At 40.9% G+C, this 25,876-nt stretch overlaps 1 pseudogene across 1 annotated transcript; it reads right to left on the bottom strand.

Annotated features, from left to right (window-relative positions):
* Positions 1 to 22,388: 22,388 nt before the first annotated feature.
* LOC306641359 (putative ATP-dependent RNA helicase DDX6) lies at positions 22,389 to 23,811 on the bottom strand (annotated as a pseudogene). The gene has a single exon. The product of its transcript is annotated as a putative ATP-dependent RNA helicase DDX6 (transcript).
* Positions 23,812 to 25,876: the final 2,065 nt, after the last annotated feature.

The raw sequence follows: 25,876 nt of genomic DNA, 5'->3' as shown, positions 1-25,876 counted from the left end.
TCTGTGGGCTCCTGCCCACAGAGTCCTGGACTTCTCAGTGCTGCTGGCAGCTTCCCAGAAATTCTGCCTCTCTCATTTGTGGTTCTCTCTCCTCTCCTCTCCTCCAGCACCCACTTCACCTGAGGAGCTTCTGCTTGCCCCATGTACCTTTCCTGATCCAGGACTTCTTCCATCCATCCTTGCTGAGGCTCCCCTGCCTGGTCTGTGAACTAGACTATATGCTCACACCACCACTGTGTATTGGTTAACGCTGTACCAGCTCCATCAGGCCCTGAAGTGCCAGATGCAATGCTACTCCTGGGTATCCTGTAAAAGCATCTCCTGATGAAGTTAGTACTCCACTTGGGCACTCAGCTGAATTTCCTCCCTGATGTGCATGGGCATCGTCCAACCCATGGGACAGAAGATAATGAAGAGGTAGAAATCTGCCCCTTTCCTTTCTGGCCCACTGACTGAGCACAGACACCACATTTCCTCCTGCTCCTGGGTTCGGATGTACACCATCCCTCCCACAGCTCTCTGACCTTTGTACTCAAGACTGAGTAATACCACCAGCTTCCCTGGGTCTCTAGTTTGCAGAGGGCAGATCATGGGAATGCTGTGTCTCCACCACTATGTGAGCCAATTAGTCACAATAACTGAACACACTATGCAGATATGTATATACACATTCTACCCCTTCTGCCTCTCTGGAGAGCACCTTCCAGCATAACCTGAGTACCTCCTCTCATGTCTGCCTCTCCATTAGACCATTGCCCCTAATTCTGGTGCACGCAAGGAGTCCTGGCCAGCTATGACTCTCCAAGGCCTGAAAATGAAGTCCCTAACAAAGAAAGGGTAGAAGGACTCACCCACCTTTCTCTGCCCTCTCTGGTGGCAACAGCATATGCCTGGTGGGTAAATTTCTGACAAGCATTGCTGTCTGGCTCCCCTTCTCCTTCTTTGAACAGGACGAAAAAACACCTGTCCTCCCTCTCTATGCATGGTTTCATGGGGATCAGCAAAGAAGGCACACAATCACACTGGGAAAATGTGATTCTTAAGAAGATATTCAGGTTCTGATGGCATAAAATTGTAGGCTTTAAGATCACCAAAACAATCATCTTTTGACCTTATAAAATTCTCAGTTTTCTGCACTTTTCTCAGAGGTACATATTCTTTCACATTGTAGCCATCGATGAGAAAACACAAGAAATGTGTTGTTCAAAGTAAGGAACTAAAACACTCAGTAAGAACAAATGGGCAATTCTGTAACATCAAAATCATATTAAAATTGGTTAACCAGATTAAGTTTAATTAAAAAAAAAACCTTTGGAACATAGTTTCACATTTTCTAAGTTAGCTCCACAGGGTTTGAAGCACCACATGGCACCTATAAGCACCAAGACTTACAGTTGACTCTGCTCAGAGGGGCAAACACTCACACCCATTTTCAAAGTCAAGGCAAATTTCAGAGTGGTGTTTCATCACGTTCTCTGCATGAAGTGATCTTCTGTCTTTGGTAGTAAATACCTTAAAATGAACTTCATTTCCAAGAACAACATTTCCTCCTGGAACAAAGTTACTATCTCACTTCCTAAATAAAAGAAGTTTCCCCAAACACTCTTCATTGTGTCTCAGGCTGCCTGAGATGCCCCTGGTGAGGGACTGGGGCTGATCCATTTCAAAGGCTTCCAGGAATCAGATGTGCCTCTCAAAGACCTGGGCATCTCATGGAATAAACTGTGCTTGGAGAAAAGTCCGGCAGTTAATGTCACCGTGACCTCCTCACCTGTTTACCTTTATCCCCCCTCTGACTTTACACAAAGTACGGTCCACACAGGACTGGGAGCTTCCAATTTGATGACCATGAGGTTACACCAATGGACACTCAACACCATTTCAAGTATCTTTTCTTCCCTCTACATAGCTCCTGGGTACTCAGTGCATTGCTGTGAACAAAGGGCACACCCAGTTCATGCACATGAAAAAAGGTAACCTAATAAACTTTGCAGAAAATTGCCCTATTCTGTATTACCCAAAACAGTGTCTCTCAGAATCAGTTCAATTTCACACACACACACAGAACATGCCCTATCCTGTTGTAGACAACTGGCAAAGAAATGTGCATTCCATATCATAAACAGTGTGCCTAAAGAGAAAAGCAGAGTACCAAAGCTCTCCTGGCATAAAGTACACTCAATCCAAAGAAAGGGACCATTTGGCTTTCAAGGCTGAATGAGGGTTTGGTAGCAGATGCTTGCATCCACCCTTTTATCTGCGAACCCTTCTCTGGTGACCTATCTAACTTCTTTGTGCCTACTTCTGAGGGATTTTGTCAGGATTTCACAAGAAAAATGCCTGTGAAAGACTTAGGTAGACAAAACATATAGTACATGTAAAAGAACTTATATGAAATAAAGTCACAACAGCACCAACTCCATAAAAGAACTCTGGCTTCCTGACTGAGCACACACCAGAAAGGTGGTTATTCCTCAGGGCTCACGCTTTCTGAGATCAGAGAAATGTCTGTTGGCCTCTAGAATGTGTCCTAAAAGGGCCCCCGACAGCCCCAAGTCATGTGAACACTATGTGCCCTGAACACTGGCATGACAGAGACTTGCCTCTGTCCCTGAGCCATCAAGTGCCACTTGCCTCGCCCAACACACCACTCTATGCTCCTCTCAGAATTTCACCCACCAAACCTCCCACTCTTCTGCCTCTGGAAGGACTTTCACTCCATCTTTGATTCTCTACTTTCCATGAAATTTCTCTCAAAACGGTCCTCACATTGAACCCTGGGGCCCTAACCCTCCTGAAGATCTTAGATAACTGGTAAAATGTATAGAACTGACTGGGAAGCTTCAGAGATGGTCAGAGAAAGTAGAAGCGGAATTAGTTGATGTGATTCACAGAAGCTCCATGGAGAATGAAGAAATTACAACCAGTACCAAAGGACCCATTATAGGACATCATGAGCCCAACAGAGGGCTAGACTGGATGGGACAGGAGTCTGAAATGAGAAGTAGGATCAGTTTCTCATTAAAATGGCAGGAGGTGGTCTGCCAGTGTGTTGGCGGACAGGGGCTGATGAAGGATGGAACAAGTTCTGGTATTTAGGTCTTATATTTAGGTTGCCCATTTCCTATGTGGAAATCATCTCCCTCAAGAAGTGGTACTGGGAGGTGGGGACTTTAAGGTGGCTTAGGTGGAGCCCTCAAAAATGGAATTAGTGTCCTTACAAGAGATCCCACAGAGCTCCTTCCCATCTCTGACCCTTAGAGACTGATGAACTGACTCCATTATTCAAACTCCATCACATTCAAACTCCATTATTCAAAAGTTTCCAGATTTTATGACATGGATGATCCCATGAAGGCAGAAGAGAGAAAAGAGGAAATAGAATAGAATCTTTGTTGATAATCAATCACAGAGTTGGAGGAGGAGGAGAGAAATAAACTCCAAAAAAATCATTCTCAGAAATGTATAGAAGCAGTCCAGAAGATAACATGTCTCCATGGTCAGAGTAGCTTCAGGAAGGAGCACCAGGCTGGCAGACTTTGAGCAGGGGTCTTCCAGGCCAGGGACAGAGAGGAACATTTACATTTGGAAAGGCAGCGGCTGCTGGCAACATCCAGGTTTTGATATGGGTTTCAACACAGAGAAGTCAGGTAATCACATAGGGAATAAAACAGTGGAGAACACCTTTGGAGGAGCTGAGTAGCTACATGAGGCCCAACAGAGAAGGTCTAAGATAGCAGAAATTCACATGTTTCAAGGTCAACCAGGAAGAAGTGGAAAGTGAGGCAAAGACAAACAATGGACTGTCCATGGTGACCCAGGATCTAGGGTACTTGAAGGGTTATAACCTTAGGAAGGAAGGGAAAAGCCTCCTTTTCAGTGGCTCAAAGGGTAAGAGGGCAGACAAGGATGAGGAACTCTAGGAAGGTGGCACTGAGGGTGGAATGGGACAGTTGGGTGGGGGCCTAAACTATAAGAGCACTGTGCTCAGACACAACATCTCTGACGCTGCCCCAGATAATTCACTGTGCATTACTCCTGCCACTGAGCAGGAAGGTGACACTGGGCCAAATCACTTTGGCTCTCTGAGGTTTAGTTTTCTTATCTGAAAACTCCAAGAGCTGGGACAGCCTGGGGAATGTTTCCTAAAGGCTTCTTCCTACCCTAATTCTAGAGATGGGGTATGTGTTTTTTTTTTCCTTCTAATCATCATGCCAGTCTTTCCTTTTCATTAATAATTACAAATCACCTTTCTATTTTGAATGCTTTCCCAACACCTCATATCACACCACACATGCAGAAGGTGCTCAACAAATGTTTCTGAATTAACAGTACTGCCACAGTGTCAGAGTTGTAGGAGACAACCCATGCCTCCACCTCTTTCCCTGTCCCCAAGCACTGTGGACAGCAGCAGAGCTCACCAGCACTGTTCAGAATCCTTCTTCCAGTAAATCAGCCTCTATGAAAACACTTACCTAAAGTCAAAGTACAAATAAGACTGTCAAATAAATTAATCCCTAAGTGTTTTAGCTCCTGCCCTTCCTATCAATGTGTACAAACTAATTTCTAAGAAAAAAGGTCTGATTATGTAAGACTGGGGGTACTTTCTATAAGTTCCTTGAGAAAATGTCTCAGTGCATGTCTATCGAAAGTCACCCCATGCATTCCTTATCAAGGGAGCAAGAGGTGCTAATTTCCACTGGTCACTGAGTCTCCAGTGATACTTGCAGTTGAGAAAGCTGTGGTAAACTTAAATATTCAGCCTTTCTCTCTGGATGTTAAAAAGACATCATTGGCCATGGGTATGAGTTTTAGTCCAGTCTCTGCATGCTGTGCCATTGCTTCCACACCAAGAATCTTCTAGGCCTCTGACAAACAGGGACCATGCATCCTACACCATGTTGGGCATTTGCATCAATACTACATGATTGTTGTTATTAATTGATGAATATGTTCTAAGATGCTTCTGGACATTGTAAGCACTGAGAAGAAACCGACAGTGAAATGGTTCCTTCTGCAAAGGAAGGGCAGAGGAGGGCTGTGAGCTTTCCCAGCAGAATGATTTCGGCAGCTAGGACCAAGTTTTAATTCTCATCTGTGCATGAATATAAAGCAGCATGACAGAACATTCCAAGAGGAATGCAACTAACTCTGCTTGCACAAAGCAAATGAAAGTCAACTACTCAGAAAAATCCACCCTTGTCACATTTTATGTCATGGTTTTCTTAAAGGCTTAAAGTACCTTTCTTAAAGGTATCAGGGCTATACATTCTATGAACTTCTATAAACTGCTTGGAAAAGAGATGCATAACTAAAAAGGTTCACGTTTTTAAATACCAAATTACAGTTTCTTACTATCTCTGCTGGCAAGTTAATAAAATTTTTAAATAGAACAAAGCAATTAATTTCAAATCATGGATGTATTTGGACATGACAGTGAACAAATTCAGTGGGAGTTTAGGGTTTATTTCACAATAAGATTTGTCCATCATAAAAGTCCCAGCTGTGCAGAGTTTACACAATACACTCTCAGGCTCTCTAAGGATAAGTAAACCAGAGGGAGTTGTCTCCAGCTGGTGGGAAACCACAGAAGCCAGTAATAGTTCATGTACACCACCATTGGCAGGAATGCTGGCATAATCACAAGTCACAGCATGATGGGAAGGAGATGGGAGAGAGACCAGTGACAAAACGCCTCATACATGAAGGCTTAATCTACAGCAGCAGACATAACTCATGGAACCAGCCCATTGACAATCTCACCTCTACTTCCCTTAACAGTGGTCTCAGACCTCTTGAAGCAAAAGACAAAAAGCTGTGGACAGTGGACGGAAAGGCACCTCTGTGTCCTGGAGTGCTGAACACAGGTGCCAGGATAGAGGACTGCTGGAGAAAATCTTAAGAACACTCCAACCAGACATGTGAGATGCCTGGCCAACTCCACAAAACGTGTCCTAAAGATCACTCCATTTTCTTTTCTACAAATGAGACTTCACCTATTACTATTGGGAAGTTTTTGATTTACAACTATCAAGTGTACAGTTTTGATGCCCCTTGGATCATCTGCTCTTTAAAAAAAAGATGAAAGAATTCATATTGATGAGATTACACATAGCAAATAAATGAATGCCTCAGGGAAAAACAAAGATAAATTTAATGTAGGAATGATATGCTCTCCATTACTAATCCCATTAACATTTCTGAACCGTCAACATCCTCAGGTTAAGAGAATAAAACAGAAAGGAATAAGTGCAATAGGCAAGTTAGCCAGTAAAGGACTTGAGAATTTCCACAAGAAAATTGCAAAATTTTTAGGAAAAGGCATATTTCCTTTTGGATATTAATATTGACCCCCCCAAAAAAATTCCCCTGCTCCACATTGCTACCTCCTTCAAGATCATTTATCATATTACATCCACCTTTGAATGTTTTATTTAAAAAAAAATCCCAGCCTAGGACTGCCAGATATTACCCAAGACCCACTTATCAAAGGTCCTGCTCCAGCTGACAGGTAGCTATCAAGTGGCATTAAGTTAACATTACTTTATATGTGCAAAGGTCCTTCAGCAACACAGTACCTCAGTACTTAAGCATTCTCATAACAGTCCCTCCTCAAGCTTGGCTTAACATTTTAGCCTGCAGAAAGCCCTTGAGTGCATAAAGCCACCCAAAATTTCTTAGCTAATTTTAACACTATCAAGTTTGATTTTAAAAAGTTGAATGTAAAAATCATACATCTAAACATCTGTTATTTAGCTCAAGCTAAAAAGTTTTCTTAGTTTTGAGAAAAATCTGATATTACTTTAATCATTTTTAAAAGTTTATAGATAATTTTCTACTAAGAAAAATAATAAACTATTACTACTAGTAAGGCAGCTTTATATACTCCGTGTGAGCAAGGGATTAGTGATGTCCCTTAGAGTCAGGTACTGGGTCAATGGTACCTCAAACAGCACAGCAGTGGTACAATAGCATGCACTCACATTAGCTCATTCCCAGAATGATGTGTGCCTGGGTTTCACCCTTTCCAAAGCTTTCACCTAACCCATTTAATGCACAGAGGAGTCCCCTGGACACAAGAAAAGGTGAAGCAGAGCACAAGGAAAAAATGGTCCTTTACAATGTCCTCATGCAAATTATCCAAATACATCATCAAAGCTGTCATACCTGAAAGTCAGCGTCTGGTTAGTATTTCAATATTCATCCATCTCTAGGATTTTCTGTGATTGTGGAGGGAACAGCAATTGGGGAGTGGGATCTTTACCATTGTTAGGAATAAGCACCAACAGAAACCCAGGTTCAGGAAATTCCATAAGGAATATTCTTCAGGCAGGATAACAGGAATGGAGAAGGAAAGATCCTGCAAAGGCTAACTGACTTATTCCCAGCACCAAGTTGTGGCATTTCTTTGGTCCTGAGGCAGTCAGTCCCAGCTTGGAGGTGAGCAAGCCTCTAGATGAGAAGTATTTGCAGTGTTAGAACAAATCAGAGGGAGGAAGGAAAAGCGCCAAAAGGTACTTATAAAGAATTCTATTAGTGTGGTGCCAACCTCACCCTGTCTGCCACCCAGTGTGTAAATTCCAGGCAGCCTCTCTGCTCTTGCACACGTATGCATGCTGGCCCGCACTTCACTGCCCTGGGCAGTCAATGAGCCAGTATTCAGGGAAGACAGCTTCATGATGCCCACCTTCTAGCGAGCCCTGCAGAATCACACACACACACTTGCTTCCCATGCCTCCACGGTCTGCAAGCGGTCACAGCACCAACATAACATCAGGACCGAGAATCCCCGGGAAGTATACCCCTAACTGCTTCGCAGAAACAGGCACTGGAGGAAACCTTCTAGTAGCGTCCTGCAGAACCCGTCCCCGGCTCGCCACAGCGCATGCCATGCCAAGTACCAGGATCTCGAAGTCTTGAATCCTTGACAGGGAGTCCAGCCCCCAAATCCTGAGGAACCGCGCATCAGTGGTATTCCGGGTGACAGCCAGAGTGCAAATGACCGCTGCGTCTAACGAAGCACCCTGATATGCACCCTTCTTCTGGCCGCCCCAGAGGTCCTAGCCCCATCGGAACTGCAGATGTCCCCCCTTAACCTAGGCTCAGGTTCCTGGTGCCCCTGGACCGAACCCTATCGCCTCCTGCGGGCTAACCACGCTCTCGCCTTTCTGGGTTCCCTGACTTTTACACGCGTGCACAGACGCGCGCCTTGCTGGTCCCCAGCCCAACACGCACACCTGCATACACTTGGTGATGTCGGCCCTCCCGCATCTCAGGGAGCCTGGCTCCCCGCTTTCCCTGCTACCCTTTGTCACTCTACCCGGACCCGCCAGCGAATGCCTCAGCGCCCCTTCCCCTGGGAGGGCACAGAATGTGGCGCTTACAGTTCTCAGAAACTGGATCTCATTCTCCTCTTCGCCCCTATTGGCTATGGTTCCCTCATCTTTCTCCAGGCTGGCTCCTTAGCCCTTCGGAGTCCTGCTGCCTCAGGGCTGCGAGTTCTCGCTCCTACACTTGCTGCTGCTCAGAGCCGGGTGCCAATGACCCGCAGAGCCGAAGAGACTGCGTGGGCGGGCGTGAGGGACGACTGAGGCGCAGGACCATCTTTCGCCACACTGTATAGGAGGAGCCCAGCCTGAGTGGGGCACGCAGGTAAGGAGGAATACAGGGAGGCAGCCGGTGTTACCTGTCCCTGGCACCCCGCTCCGCCTGGCTTGTCTGTAAGTGAGTGGAGCAGGGAGAGCTGGGGTAGTGCGTGGCGGGGGCGGGCTTGTGCGCAGGGAGCACAGTAGAGGCTGTGCCTTTAACTTAACACCCAGAACACAGCGCCTAAAGCGTCCAGTTCACAGGTGAGAGAGACTCAGTGGTTGTCTTGTCCTTAGTGAGTTCCAGTGGGTTTTTATTGAGATAAAGTAACAAAAATCAAGATCTTACCCACCATATGTTTTTCGAAACTTATAAATTCAACTGAGACTCTGGTCTATATACATGTACATACAATATAGCACATTCCATCAAAAACGGAGTCCCACAGGACACGTACCAATTAACAGAAAGCGAATTTTCCCTTTCCCCAAATGTTTTCAAATTTGAGTTTCCACTGTTCACTTTTCATTGGAACTGGTCCCTGTGGCTTGGGACATGTTTGTTTTGTTTTTTTAAAAAAGGGGGAACCCAGAATACCTAAAGCAATCCTCACTAGAAAGAGGGAAGCAGGGGGTATCGCATTACCAGATCTTCAACTCTATTACATAGTAATAGTAACAAAAACGGCATGGTATTAGTACCAAAATAGACAGGTAGATCAATGGTATAGAATAGAGGACATGGACACAAACCCAAATAAATACAATTTTCTCATACTAGACAAAGGGGCCAAAAATATGCAATGGAGAAAAGATAGCCTCTTCAACAAATGGTGCTGGGAAAACTGGAAAACCATATGCAACAGAATGAAATTAAACCCCTATCTCTCACCCTGCACAAAACTCAACTCAAAATGGATTAAGGACCTCGGAATCAGACCAGAGACCCTGCATCTTTTTTTTTTTTCTTTTTTAAGAATATTTTTATTTTTTATTTCATTTTAATTTTTAAAAATTTTTTATAATGTATTTTTTTATTGTAAACAAATGGGATACATGTTGTTTCTCTGTACATGGCGTACAGGAATACCATTTGTGTAATCATAAATTTACATAGAGTATTGTTGTTTGATTCATTCTGTTATTTTTTCCCTCCCCCAACCCCTCCCACCCCTCTTTTCCATCTATACAGTCCTCTCTTCCTCCATACTTGCCCCCCTCCCTAACCCTAACTCTAACCCTAACACTAACCCTTCCCTCACCCCATTATGTGTCATCATTCACTAAAGAGCGATATCATTCGTCCTTTGGCTTTTTGACATTGGCTTAACTCACTTAGCATGATATTCTCCAATTTCATTCATTTGCCTGCAAATGCCATAATTTTATCATTCTTTATGGCTGAGTAATATTCCATTGTATATATATACCACAGTTTCTTTATCCATTTATCAATTGAAGGACATCTAGGTTGGTTCCACAGTCTGGCTATTGTGAATTGAGCAGCTATGAACATTGATGTGGCTGTATCTCTGTAGTATGCTGATTATAAGTCCTTTGGGTATAGGCAAAGGAGTGGGATAGCTGGGTCAAATGGTGGTTCCATTCCAAGTTTTCTAAGGAATCTCCACAATGCTTTCCAGAGTGGCTGCACTAATTTGCAGCCCCACCAGCAATGTATGAGTGTACCTGTCTCCCCACATCCTCGCCAACACCTGTTGTTGCTTGTATTCTTGATAATTGCCATTCTAATTGGGGTGAAATGGAATCTTAGGGTGGTTTTGATTTGCATTTCTCTTATTACTAGAGATGTTGAACATTTCTCCATATGTTTGTTGATTGCTTATAGATCTTCTTCTGTGAATTGTCTATTCATTTCCTTAGCCCATTTGTTGACTGGACTGTTTGAATTCTTGGAGTAGAGTTTTATGAGTTCTTTATAGATTCTGGAGGTTAGTGCTCTATCTGAAGTATGATTGGCAAAGATATTCTCCCACTCTGTAGGCTCCTTCTTCGCATTGCTGATAGTTTCCTTTGCTGAGAGAAAGCTTTTTAGTTTGAATCTATCCCAGTGGTTGATTCTAGCTTCTATTTCTTGTGCTATGGGAGTCCTGTTAAGGAAGTCTGGTCCTAAGCCGACATGTTGAAGATCTGGACCTACTTTTTCTTCTATAAGATGCAGGGTCTCTGGTCTGATTCCAAGTTCCTTAATCCATTTTGACTTTAGTTTCGTGCATGGTGAGAGATATGGGTTTAGTTTCATTCTGTTGCATATGGATTTCCAATTCTCCCAGCATCATTTGTTGAAGAGGCTATCTTTTCTCCATTGCATATTTTTGGCCCCTTTGTCTAGTATGAGAAAATTGTATTTATTTGGGTTTGTGTCCGTGTCCTCTATTCTGAACCATTGATCTACCTTTCTATTTTGGTACCAATACGATGCCATTTTTGTTACTATTGCTTTGTAGTAGATTTGAAGATCTGGTATTGCAATACCCCCTGTTTCACTCTTTCTGCTAAGGATTGCTTTAGCTATTCTGGGTTTCTTATTCTTCCAGATGAATTTCATAATTGCTTGCTCTATTTCTGTAAGGTACATCATTGGGATTTTAATTGGAATTGCATTGAATTTGTATAGCACTTTAGGTAGTATGGCCATTTTGACAATATTAATTCTTCCTATCCAAGAACATGGAAGATTTTTCCATCTTCTAAGGTGTTCTTTAATTTCTTTCTTTAGTGTTCTGTAGTTCTCATTGTAGAGGTCTTTCACCTCTTTTGTGAGATTGATTCCCAAGTATTTTATTTATTTTGAGGCTATTGTGAATGGGGTAGTTTTCCTAATTTCTCTTTCTGAAGATTCATCACTTATGTATAAAAATGCATTGGATTCATGAGCATTGATCTTGTAACCTGCTACTTTACTGAATTCACTTATGAGTTCTAAGAGTTTTCTGGTGGAATTTCCAGGTTCCTCTAAATATATAATCATGTCATCAGCGAACAGGGATAGTTTGAGTTCTTCTTTTCCAATTCGTATCCCTTTAATTTCTTTGGTTTGTCTAATTGCTCTGGCTAGAGTCTCAAGAATGATGTTGAATAGAAGTGGTGAAAGAGTGCATCCATGCCTTGTTCCAGTTTATAGGGGGAATGCTTTCACTTTTTCACCATTTAGAATGATATTAGCCATGGGCTTAGCATAAATGGCCTTTACAATGTTAAGGAATATTCCCACTATCCCTATTTTTTCTAGTGTTTTGAGCATGAAGGGGTGCTGTATTTTATCAAATGCTTTTTCTGCACCTATTGAAATAATCATGTGATTCTTGACTTTAAGTCTATTGATATGGTGAATTACATTTATTGATTTCCTGATGTTGAACCAACCTTGCACTCGTGGGATGAAACCCACTTGATCATGGTGCACTATCTTTTTAATGTTTTTTTTATGCGATTTGCTAAAATTTTGTTGAGAATTTTTGTGTCCATGTTCATTACGGATATTGGTCTGAAATTTGCTTTCCTTGATGAGTCTCTGTCTGGTTTAGGTATCAGTGTGATATTGGCTTCATAGAATGAGTTTGGGAGGGTTCCCTCCTCTTCTATTTTATGGAATACTTTTGAGAAGTATTGGAATGAGCTCTTCTTTAAAGGTTTTGTAGAACTCGGCTGAGAACCCATCTGGTCCTGGACTTTTCTTTGTTGGTAGGCTTTTGATGTCTTCTTCTATTTCAGTAATTGAAATTGGTCTATTTAATTTGTGTATGTCCTCCTCGTTCAGTTTAGGCAATTCATATTTCTCTAGAAACCTGTTCATGTCTTTGAAATTTTCTATTTTGTTGGAGTATAGATTTTCAAAATAGCTTCTAAATATGTTTTGTATTTCAATCGTGTCTGTTGTGATATTTCCTTGTTCATTCCGAATTTTAGTGATTTGGGTTTTCTCTCATCTTCTCTTTGTTAGTGTGGCTAAAGGTTTATCAATTTTGTTTATTTTTTCAAAGAACCAACTATTTATTTTGTTAATTTTTTGTATTGTTTCTTTTGTTTCAATTTCATTGATTTCAGCTCTGTGGTTAACTATTTCCTGTCTTCTACTTCTTTTGGTGTTGGTCTGTTCTTTTTCTAGGGCTTTGAGCTGTAGTGTTAGGTCATATATTTGTTGATTTTTGCTTCTTTTATTGAATGTGCTCCATGAAATAAATTTTCTTCTAAGTACTGCTTTCATAGTGTCCCAGAGATTTTGATATGATGTTTAATTGTTCTCATTTACCTCTAAGAATTTTTACTTTCCTTCCTAATATCTTCTGTTATCCATTCATCATATAATAGCATATTGTTTAGTCTCCAGATGTTGGACTAGTTTGTTTTTTACTGGTCCATTTATTTTTAACTTCAATCCATTATGATCTGATAGAATACAAGGTAGTGTCTCTATCTTCTTGTATTTGCTAACATTAGCTTTGTGGCATAATGTGTGGTCTATTTTAGAGAAGGATCCATGTGCTGCTGAGAAGAAAGTGTATTCGCTCTTGGTTGGATGGTATATTCTATAAATGTCTGTTAAGTCTAAATTATTGACTGTGTTATTGAGATCTATGGTTTCTTCGTTCAATTTTTGTCTGGAAGATCTGTCCAGTGGTGAGAGAGGCGTGTTAAAATCACCTAGTATTATTGTGTTATGGTCTATTTGGTTTTTGAAATTGAGAAGGATTTGTTTGACATACATGGATGAGCCACTGTTTTGGGATAGATGTTTATGATTGTTATATCTTGCTGATTTATGCTTCCCTTAAGCAGTATGAAATGACTTTCTTTATCCCTTCTGACAAACTGTGGCTTGAAGTCCACATTATCTAAAATGAGGATGGATACTCCAGCTTTTTTGCTGAGTCCATGTGCATTGTATGTTTTTCCCCATCCTTTCACCTTTAGTCTATGGGTATCTTTTTCTATGAGGTGAGTCTCTTGTAGGCAACATATTGTTGGATCCTTCTTTTTAATCCAATCTGCCAGTCTATGTCTTTTGATTGATGAATTCAGGCCATTAACATTCAGGGTTATTATAGAGATTTGATTTGGTTTCCTGGTCACATGGTTCATTTTTTAAATTTTATTTATTTATTTATTTGACACTACTTGGTTCCTCCTTTATTTGACAATTCCTTTAGGATAATTCCTCCCTTTGCTGATTTGCTTCTTTGTTTTTCATCTCTTCCTCATGAAATATTTTGCTGAGAATGTTCTGTAATGCTGGCTTTCTTTTGTAAATTCTTTTAGCTTTTGTTTATCATGGAAGGATTTTATTTCATCATCAAATTTGAAGGTAAGTTTTGCTGGGTATAAGATTCTTGGTTGCCATCCATTTTCTTTCAGGGCTTGAAAAATGTTGTTCCAGGCCCTTCTAGCTTTTAGGGTCTGGATTGAAAAATCTGCTGATATCCGTATTGGTTTTCCCCTGAATGTAATTTGGTTCTTTTCTCTCACAGCCTTTAAAATTCTGTCTTTATTTTGTATGTTAGGCATTTTCATTATAATGTGCCTTGGTGTGGGTCTGTTGTAATTTTGTGTATTTGGAGTCCTATAAGCCTCTTGAACTAGATTTTCCATTTCATTCTGCAGATTTCGGAAATTTTCTGATATTACTTCATTGAATAGATTGTTCATTCCTTTGGTTTGTTTCTCTAGGCCTTCCTCAATCCCAGTAATTCTTAAATTTGTCCTTTTCATGATATCCCATAGTTCTTGTAGATTCTGTTCATGATTTCTTACCATCTTCTCTGTTTGTTCAACTTTGTTTTCAAGGTTAAATATTTTGTCTTCAATGTCTGAGGTTCTGTCTTCCAGGTGTTCTATTCTACTGGATATGCTTTCTATGGAGTTCTTAATTTGGTTTATTGTTTCCTTCATTTCAAGGATTTCTGTTTGCTTTTTTTTTCAATATCTCTAACTCTTTATTGAAATGATCTTTTGCTTCCTGTATTTGCTCTTTTAACTGTCGATTGGTGCGATCATTCAATGCCTGCATTTGCTCTTTCATCTCATCATTCAGTGCGTGCATTTGCTCTTTCATCTCATCGTTTGCTTCTCTGATCATTTTAATTATGTACATTCTGAACTCCTTTTCTGTCATTTCTTCTGCCATGCTGTCATTGGGTTTTATTGATGTAACATCTAGATTTGTTTGCAGCATTTTCTTTCCTTGTTTTCTCATATTGTTCAGGTATCAGTGGACCGCTGAGATGTTGCAGGTTTCCTCTATTGACTTACCATATCCTTTAAGATTTCTATATATATCCCCCCTTAGCCTTCAGTAGGCTGAAATCTTGGAGGAAGTTGATAATGCGGTGCTCCACAAGGAAGCTGCCTCTCTAGGAGTGGTGGCCTCCAGGTGGGGTATATTCCTGCTAGTGGGCAGAGGTGCCTCCACTTGTTGACCAATGGTCATCCAAAGGGGAACTAGCCTGCGGGCTGAAGCAAGGCCTGTTTGGGCCTGTGTCTCTGGTTTTACCGTCCTTTTGGGGAAACCTCACCCAGCAGGGAAGACTCACGCGGTGGGGAGGTCTCGCTGGTCAGTTCCCCTCCTAGCGGTTCCCCTCAATTTACACCTACCGCCTGGGCTGGGCTGCCTTCCTCTGCAAAGTTCCCAGGGGCCCGGCCCTACCTCCTGGGCATGGGAGCCTCACCCTTCGCAGATGAATCTCCTTAGGCTGCCCCTCCTCAGAGAATCTGCCTGCAGTCCTGGAACTTTCGCTCCGCCCCTAAGCGTGTCTCTGTGCGGCTCTTTCACCCAGAAGCCTCCTAGATCCTGTGACCCTGCTCTGCACCTAATCTCCTGGCTATGCGGCCCCTCCTCTGAGCAGCCACCTGGGGCCCCATACAATCGCTCTGAGTCCCAGAGACCCGCCACATGCCTCTTCCTCCAGACAGCTGCCCAGTATTCCGGTGCGGTCACTAGGAGTCCAACCAACTCAGTGCATGTCTCCTCCTCCCACCAACCGCCTGTAGCCCTGCGCAATCACTCCGAGTCGAAGTGACCTGCCCCGTTCCTCCTCCTCCTCCAGGTAACCCCCTGGGTGTTCAGGAGCGGTCGCTCTGAGTGGCTCTGAATTCATGTGACCCGCTGCACTCCTCCTCTGGGCAGCCGCCCTGGTGTGGCCACTCGAGACCAAGCGACCCACCACGCTCCTCCTCCAGGCAGTCCCCCTGTGTTCAGGAGCGGTCGCTTTAAGTCCAAACAACTCACCAATTGCCTCTTCCTCTGAGCAGCCGCCTGGAGCTCTAATGCAGTCACTGCGAGTCCAAACGCCCCGCCGCACTCCTCCTCCTCCTCCTCCTACTCCTCTGGGCAGGCCCCGGTGTTCAGAAGTGGTCTGAGTCCAAACAGCTCGCCCCGCAGCTTCTCCTCTGGCAACTGCCTGTAGCTCTGGTGTAGTCACTCCGAATCCAAGCGGCCACGCTCCTCCTCCTCCTCCTCAGGGCAGGCCCCGGTATTCTGAGTCCACACAGCTCTCCTCGCCGCTCCTCCTCTGGGCAACCGCCTGGAGCCCCAGTGAAAAACAAATTTTGAAATAAAGCAACTAATTGCTAGAAGAAGGCATTTGATCTCCACCCTGCATCTTATAGAAGAAAAAGTAGGTCCAAACCTTCAACTTGTCGGCTTAGGACTAGACTTCCTTAACAGGACTCCCATAGCACAAGGAATAAAAGCAAGAATCAACAACTGGGATAGATTCAAACTAAAAAGCTTTCTCTCAGCAAAGGAAACTATCAGTAATGTGAAGAGAGAGCCTACAGAGTGGGAGAATATCTTTGCCACTCATACTTCAGATAGAGTGCTAATTTCCAGAATGTATAAAGCACTCAAAAAGCTCTACACCAAGAATACAAATAATCCAATCAACAAATAGAAAGGAAATGAACAGACACTTCACAGAAGAAGATATACAAGCAATCAACAGATATATGAAAAAATGTTCAACATCTCTAGTAATAAGAGAAACGCAAATCAAAAGTACCCTAAGATTTCATCTCACCCCAATTAGATTGGCAATTTTCATGAACACAAGCAACAATAGGTGTTGGCAAGGATGTGGGGAGACAGGTACACTCATACATTGCTGGTGGGGTTGCAAATTAGTGCAGGCACTCTGGAAAGCAGTATGGAGATTCCTCAGAAAGCTTGGAATGGAATCACCATTTTACCCAGCTATCCCACTCCTTGGCCTATACCCAAAGGACTTAAAATCAGCATACTACAGAGATACAGCCACATCAATGTTCATAGCTGCTCAATTCACCATAGCCAGATTGTGGATCCAACCTAGATGCCCTTCAGTTGATGAATGAATAAAGAAACTGTGGCATATATATATACAATGGAATATTACTCAGCCATAAATAATGATAAAATTATGGCATTTGCAGGCAAATGGATGAAATTGGAGAATATCATGCTAAGTGAGATAAGCCAATCTCCAAATCTAAAGGACGAATGATCTTGCTGATAAGCAGATGAGGACATATAATGGGGGGTAGGAGGGGTTAGCGTTAGGGTTAGGGTTAGGTTTAGGGTTAGGGATGAGGGTGGTATGAATGGAGGAAGGAAGGACTGAATAGAGGGAAAAGAGGGGTGGGAAGGGTGGGGGGAAGGGAAAAAATAACAGAATGAATCAAACAACATTGCCCTATGTAAATTTATGATTACACAAATGGTATGCCTTGACTCCATGTACAAATAGAGAAACAACATGTACCCCATTTGTTTAAATAATAAAAAAAGGGGGGTGTGACTTTGTTTTGTCCAGGCAGCCCTCCCAGGCAATCACTGGTTAAAATAGAGTAGCCTGTATCTTAATAACCCAGCTCTACCCACTCCCTTGCCCTTCCCAGCATTGTCTACTGGAGAATTTAAATACTCAATCTGTTGGAATCTGTCAGCTGTGGATCTGCAGAGTTCAGGTGCCAGGCTAGCTCCCTCTGACCTCGTGAACAGTTAAAACCTTTGGACACTTAACTCTTTATTCCAAAGATGAGTTTTTAGGTCAGAGAGAATCTCTGGAGGTTAAAAAAAAAAAAAAAAACAAAACTAAACCTATCTTTATGAATATAAAGCAGAACTACACAAGCTCACCAAAGTTCACATTTTCACCAAAAAGCTGACTTACTTCAGCTTCCACAATGCCAATAATTTTGCTTAACAGATATATGGAAAGAGAATGATTCCACAATGACAACTGTAAAGATACACAGAACACTGGAAAACACAGCAAGTTAAAATAATATGATTTAATTTCCAAGAACTTATTTCATCTTTTTGTTACTCATCTAGAAGGTCAGGAGTGTGGCTAACCGCAGTTTCTGATGAGGTTATGAGCTTCCAAAGTGTTTCTAAGTTCTTACTGCAGACAACTTTTACTTTGGGACAGAGTACCCTCCCCTCCCACCCACATTAAAAAAAGAAAAAACAATAAGATCAGAATGAGGTGTTTTGTTTCCAACAATTTACACTCAAGACTTCTTGCTGAGCTGTCTTGTTTTAACTAAGCATGATGGCATAAATACAAAGCAGAGGAAAGATGCTCCCATCTTATTCTGAAAACAAATACTGATTAACCACCCACCCTCCCCAACCCTTTGGGACCAACTTCTAAAATAATTTAGAAAACTATTTTGGTTTTCCTCTCCCTCACTTCTTCCCATGGAAGATCACTTTAGGATAAACTCATTCCACACCAAAGAGAAAGGCAAGAAAATGTCAATTTAGAACACGAGAGGGAAACACAAAACCAGCTAAGAGGCAGCAAGGTTACGTGTGTTAATAAATGATCCATAACCCATTCTACTACTACATAACCAGAAAGCTAAACCACAAATTGGATGTCGTTTTAGTACTAAAAACAGGGTCTCAGTGCTCATCCAAATGAACCACTAGGAAAGAAAATAATCATTACTACAAAAACAAAAGACCAGAAAGAATCTGAAGACAATTTCCAACAGTAACCATTTTCCTTGTAAGGGAATAATAGGGAAAAAACGGACTAGACTTTCACCTAGTTGTTAGAGCATCTTTCCATTTAACAATTCCTATTCAAGTCAAGCACCAAAACTGGACAGTTGCCTCTCTAAAAGTGTGTGTCCAATTGTGGTGTCCCACATAGTTTAAGTGTCTCTTCCTTATCAGAGGCTGTACTTCAGTAATACTTCCAATTTAAGTCTGTGCTTTAACAGAGACCTCAGGCACCAGATAGCAGTCTAAGTTTGACAAAGGAGATTGCTTTTTGTTTAGTTACCCACAGGCTCTCTGCGGAGATACAAAATTGTATTTGTACTCCTTTCTTGTTCTACATGAATGATCCCTCTTATCTCCACTGTGGGGGGCAGTGGCAGAGGAGTGGGGGAGGCCTGACAGGAATAAGAAAGCTGCATTAGGTCAAGGCCAAGATAGGTTGGTCAAAATGAAGCCAAAATTGGGGACAGGCAGTTAATGTAGAAATAGGGGATCCTGTCAAATAGAGGAAATGGAGGCCATGAAAGTCATCTGCCTCTGGAAGCTGAAGACTGCCCATGACAGAATGGAATGTCAAGGATCTCCTGAGCCCATTGATTACCAAATTTACCTGCCCTTATCAAGGACTGAAAGCAAGGAGCTGCTAATTAATGCACCCTGGGCCCTTACCTGGCTGAATCGCTTTGGCCCTCCCTCTGCCCATTTGCTTCTCACTTTATGCATCTCACCTGCAAAACCAGGCCTAGTCACATAGGCAGGAAGGAGAGGTAAGCGGGGAGAGAGCTGGAGAACAACGAAAGAGACCTTAACCTATAAAAGATGTAGGGTGCACTCACTTCTTGTGACTTTAGACCATCAGCCATTGCCCCCTTCTCCCTCCCAGTAGAAGTCTGTATTATTACCTTTAAATAAAACCTGCTTAATATGCTTACTTTGGTGTGCTTCTCTGATGTTATACTTCAACACTTGAGGAAGCAGAACTCGTTGGTAAATGGCAGTATCAAAAAGATGGCACCTTTAAAGTTTCCTCCCTCTTTGGAAAAAAATTACTTCCTTAATATAGGGCTTGCATTTTAATAACCGATGTTGACTGGACAGGGTATATGTGAATTGGATGCCAAAAAGGAGTTTGCTTTTTTTGGGTTTGTACTGTGTAGCTCTTGCTACAGCTGTTAAGGAATTAGGACTCAGAGCAGGAGGCATCTGCAGGATTTTGATCCCCAAGCAATTTGGGGTGAATCACAAATAGTTTTGCTTAGAATTAGGCAAGAATCAAAAAAACAACTTTAAAAAATTGACTTCTTTATCCAGATGAACTGAGCATGAAAGCATTTACAGAATTTAATATTTTAGGATTTTGAAAAACAATGGAAGATGGAAATCAATTTTTTAAAAATTTTCCCTAAGATGCCTCCTGATTGACCTAGTACACTGGGTTAAAAAGGAATTAAAAACAATTTTATAAAAGTTCATTGGTTTTCAATCACCTCACTCCTTTTGCCTGGAGAGCAGGCGAAACAATCATGTTGGGAGGGGCACAATTTAAAACAAAACTACTGACTGTGAAGCACTTGCCAGCAATTTAAAATGCAAAATGACATAACAATTCTTGTCACAATGCAAGAGGATGGCAAGCAGCTTTTCTGTAGCATGGAAAAGCTCTGCGGGGTTGCCCATTTCTGCAGAAGTTTATTTAGCAAGGAAATGATCCACAGAAAATTAAGCTCCAGAACTGCTAACACTATGCTATCAAAGCTGATCGTGGCTAATATTCTAAAATGTAAAGCCGTGCTTTATACATATTCTGCTCAAACACACTGCTACTCCATGTAATTTACACACTGCTCAGATTAATCTTTGCCACCATTTGTAGAGTTTGAAAAAGTTTCTCAAACTTTTAAAAAGGAGGAAGCAAAATCACAGAGCTTCTCAAAAAATCACCTTGAATTAGAGTTTTGAAGCTTCCTTGTTCTCAGGTGAAAACTACTCTAAGTGTACTATATGTGACAGTATGGCAGCAAACAGTGCACTTCCAGACCTTTAGGTCCCTCTTCAAACACAGGAGCCCCACAGATGTCTGCTGTCTATAGTAAGAAGTACAAGTATTCATTTTAGAATTTAGTGTTGCAGAAAACTTAGCCACTCTCATCTTTAGTTGCTCCCATAATCACTCTAATCCCCTTAATCCCAGCGACCTTCCTCAAAGAAAAATCATATTTTATATATATGTATATATACCCAGAAAAAAACTTATTTACAACGTTTATACAAGTATACACACCAAATTTTCTATGGGACATGCTTTGCCACAGAGGAAAGAGGGTCAAGGCTCTGACATGGCTCTACACATCAAGTGCCATACTGCTAATGTAGGCATATGTAAACGCATCTTTAGTGTTCTGCTATAGAGCACAAAAGCTTGTCACAGGGCTCCTGCAATGATAGACTGTTCTTTCCTTTGGGAGTGATGATGTTGTCTTGAAAGAATGGACATTTTTTTAAGCTGTCTGTTTTATCTCAACTCCCTAAGGTCTCCCTCCCAGTGATGGGAACAAAGCCCTTAAAGCTGTTCCAGGAAACAGCCCCAAACAGAGAGTAAAAGAGTAATTTGAGCAAGATAGTACTCAGACAGTTAAGATATATAGAATATAAGATTACCAGAAACTGTTGACCAGAATCTGCGCCCTGTTGTAAAACATTGTGAAACATGTTGTATGTTATCAGCAAACCCAGACCCCCTTTTGAATTTCCCAGCGGCTTCGTTCCCCTTTTTTCCCTTTCATGTGTGACCCCTCCTGATGTGTGGTTTCTGCCTTTATAAACTTGCAAGATTTTCTGCTAGGGACTCAACTCCTCGACTCCTGCGTGAGTCACAGACTCCTCGACTCCTATGTGAGTCACGAGTTGGGTCCCAGCGTGCTGGAATAAAAGCCTCTTGTGGTTTGCATCAAGTGACGCCTCCTGGGGTTGATTGGGGTTGCCATCGATCCGTGGGGCACAGTTGGGGTCTCCTTTTTGGGGGTCTTACAGTCTCTACTCAGACCAGAAGCAATTTTTACTTGGGATTGATTTTTTAAATACATGTATTTACAGTGTGGATGAACTACAGCTGCATATCAAATCTTCCTCATAAAGAAAAAGAAAATGGTGTTTAACATTACTAATAAGTTTCATCTTTCACCCCTGGGTTTCAGTATTGGGTAGAAATGAAGAGATGAAAAATGTTAAAATAGGAAAAAATAAATAAAATAAAAGAATGAAACTTGTTGATTCCTCAGGCTGTCTAAAAGATGATATTCTGAATGGCCTCATAGTATAAGACAGTTCACAAAAATAAGTAATAAGCTCTTTAGGCTTAAAAAATGAATGAGCAATTAGGAAGAAGTTGAAATTCACTTGAGGAGCCAGCTGTTGGAGAATTTTTAAATCGTAGACAAGCTTGTGTGTTCAAGATTCTTCTCTTTTTAGGGTTTCTCCCCTTCTCTTCTTTTTCCTCCTTCCTTGTCCCCTTTCCCCCAAAGAACATTTTTTTTTCAAAAACCAGCACTTAGTGCAACTAATGTTCAGTCAGCACACAGTGCAAACAAGTGGAACAAAAATGGCATATTCCTTCTTTTTAGTTTTTTCCCTTTTCACCAGTTAAAAAAATAAAAATATCAGAGCTCTTTTAAGTCTTCATGGTTCCAAAATAAAAGAACATAAAAAACCCACAAAGAGAAGAGCACTCCCCCCCACTCAAATATGATGTGTCACAGATCCAAAGGAGGGTTCTATAGTTTTTCAAAGCATGCTTATTAAAGTTTCTCATCCTCTACAGGCTTTCTGTAGTATTATGCCTCATACAGGATCTTGTCAATGTTGCTTGCAATGTTGCTTGGTTTAATTTCTGTTCCCAGTTGCTCCACAATACTTTTCAGGTTGAAAGGATCATCATATATGATCAAGTTGATGGCTAAGCCAAGATGACCAAAGTGATCTGATCTTCCAATATGATGAAGATAGGTCTCTGCCAGTTTTGGGAAGTCAAAATTTATTACCACATTCACAGCTTGTATATCAATACCTTGGGTATACAGATCATTGCAAACAAGATCACGGCATAAGCCATTTCAGAAATCATGAAATACACAATTTTGACATTCCTGCCTCATCCCAGGTGAGAAATCTTCTTGGCTAGCATTTCAACTGGCTGAAATGAGTTACAGAAAATGATTGGCTTATCTGAAGCCTAGAGAAAAGTGTGTTGAGGCAGTGTACTTATGTGTAGTACGTTTGTGTACTTATATGTACGTACATATGTGTAGTACTGGGTTTCTTCCTTCATAGTTCCTCCATCAGATTTATCTCATAAGAGCTTCTGCAAATGGGAATTCATGAACTTTTGAACACTTAAGAGGGAAAGTAGCAGAATACAGTAAAATCTACCTGTTTTTAGGTAATGTGAGAATAATTTCCTCCATTATCTGCACAAAATCCTGTGACAGCCAGTTATCTGCCTCATCTAATACTATTATCTGAATATGATCAACCTTTGCTACTTCTTTCTTGATAAGATCCAGGATTCTGCCTGGGGTAGCAATCACCACATTCACTGCATCATCAAGTCTCATTATGTCATCCTGTAAATTGGTTCCTCCTGTGGTTGCCATCACTTTGACCCCTTCCATGTGTTTGCTGACCTTGACTGAGTGTAGGGCAAGTTCTCTAGTTGTAACAATCACCATTGCTTGTATATTGTCCTTCTTCAGGTCCAGCCATTCAAGTAAGGGAATGAGGTAGGCACCGTTCTTGCCTATTCCATTTTTTGCTCTAAGATATCCCTAACAGATAAAGCAATGGAATGCTCTCCTGAATAGGTGATGACTTTTCTCATTCCATTTAAAAATTTCCCATCAGTAACTCCTGTTTCAAACAGTAATCTTCAAACTCATTGCCTTTTGTGGAGATCACACCCAAAGTTTTGATTCTTAGATCCTTTGGAGGGATCTACTAATCCTTTTTCCAGTCATCCCCAGGTTTAATAGTGGTGGTCATATGCTGTGCTTGCTGTTGAGTGCCATTATTGATTGTGTTGGTGTTTTTCAACTGGTTCATCTGTGGCTGTGACTGTGTGGTCTGTCCTCCAGGGCCACCACTAGGCTTCACAGGGCCCCTCCATTGACCAATTTGACTGGACAGACCCATTGTAACAGGGTTCTCTGTTCTAGTCATGCTCATGCTGAGTTAACTGCAAAGTTGTCTCTTTCGAACTTCAAAACTTTTTAAGTCAGTAGAGAAACTATAATAACAGTTTCTTAGGCTCTCCAAAACGAAGAGATAAATAAGTCTCACTCAATATATGAGTCCTTTATTGCAATGCAGGCAAGCATCTATAAGTCTCTGGATGGTAAGCAGCAGTAACTTCTTGTCATGCACTGAATCAACTTTTTATTTTTTAAAAGCCCTTAACAAGTTTGGGTAATATCTGAATTCACTCCAATCTTTTGTCATTTATTGCTGACTCAAAGCTCCCAAATTGTCAGCGAGTCTTTCCTCTCAGTTTACTTACTTTTCTCTTCACCTCCAAATGTCCATCACCCATGTGACCTTACCTAACCTTGCCCCATCCTGTGGAGTTCATTTCTGTTAATTCTCATAGGTTTAGCATCTCCTGCACTCTTGCGCTTTATAGAGATAGCCCTGGGCACTTCTGAGTCAAAAGTACCACCTTTCTAATTTCTTACACAATTAGAAATAATCATAAAACATTTAATTTCTCCCACCACAGGTAACACCCCTCTTCCCCCATGCCATTTTAACCATTGTCAGCTGCAGAGAATTTGATGCATCTATTATCTTTAAGTCCTCACTTTGGTGATAGGAAAAAGCACATTTGGAATCAACTAATGTTTTCTGATTAATGCACCCTTTCTCCCTAAAGTTTCTAAGGGTTCAAATCATTACCAAATTCCAGCTGAATAAGTATTTTCTGTTACAAAGAAATTCACTGCCTTGTCTGAAGTGCTATGAAATGTTAACAGTACAAATTTAATAACAATGAAAAAGGAATCAAAGTGTAGAATACTGATGGGATTTGGATAAGATTTTTATAGGAAAATAAAACCAATGTAACTGCAAAGTACTTAGCATATTGTTGATGCTCAATGAATATTTCCTCTTTTCATGAAATATTACTAATGATAAATCATGCTTCCTGAGGGTATCTGTAAACATATCACATATGCATTTGCTAACTAAAAAACATTTAGATTCAGAACTTTAAAATACATACACTCTGCATTTACTAACAATGCATCTGCAGCAAACATTTATTTGTGATGTTATTTTTGAATACATGGCTTAGTATTATAGGGCAATATAAATGAACAAATTCAAGTCTTCTGTCATGCACCAATTTTAAGCTCTAATTTTAATTCCTTTATGCAGTGGTTTCTTATTTATAAATTAAGTGTTTATGATGTTTCATTTTGTTTTAACTTTCAAATGCCTTTACATAGCAGATAGAGTCAAAACTCCTAAATGTGAAATTTATTTTCACCCTGGCAAATGCTTTTTATTTGCTTAGAATAACAACTGTACAATAAATAGATAACTTAAAGTTCATACAAATTTTCAATTCAATAGCAATTGCAGGAATATTTATGCCTTAATGAATTCAAAATTGTACCTCTTTCCATTAATTATTATCTTTATAACATATCCCCACAGATGTCAATTATTAACATAAAATATTAAAAATGAAAGTGGTAGGTGAAGTTTTGTTATATTGGATTTGGTTATTCCAGTCCTAGAATTGTTCTCCAAAGTGCAAACTAAGCATTTATATGCACCCCATAAGAACTCCACACATGCTTGTAAAGGTGTATTATATATAAACTACTTTAACCCTTTATATATTTAATATATTTCAACATCATGTTTATATGGTTTTTACATCTATACATATATTCATGTTTTTAAAATCACCTAATGACTAATTTAGAAAGAACTAGAAACTAAAGAGAGAAAAACAAAATACCTAGAATACAATCATTAAATGAAGAAATATATTGCACCTCACACATGTATACACACACACACACATGTACACACACACAGAGCTATACAGTCTTTCACATACTTAGTATACAACTGGGATATAGTGTCATGTTTTATAATTTTCTATGCTATAATACTTAGACTCAAAGCAGTTCCCATTTGATTAAAATGTAAAGATTCTTTAATTTCTTCATTCAAAATAAAAATCATCTTTTTGTAGATTGTGAGTACAGTCTAATGTTTC

Source organism: Sciurus vulgaris (genome assembly GCF_902686455.1).
Source record: "Sciurus vulgaris genome assembly, chromosome: 12".
Taxonomy (NCBI): Eukaryota; Metazoa; Chordata; class Mammalia; order Rodentia; family Sciuridae; genus Sciurus; species Sciurus vulgaris.
This window is presented reverse-complemented; position numbering and strand designations above follow the sequence as displayed.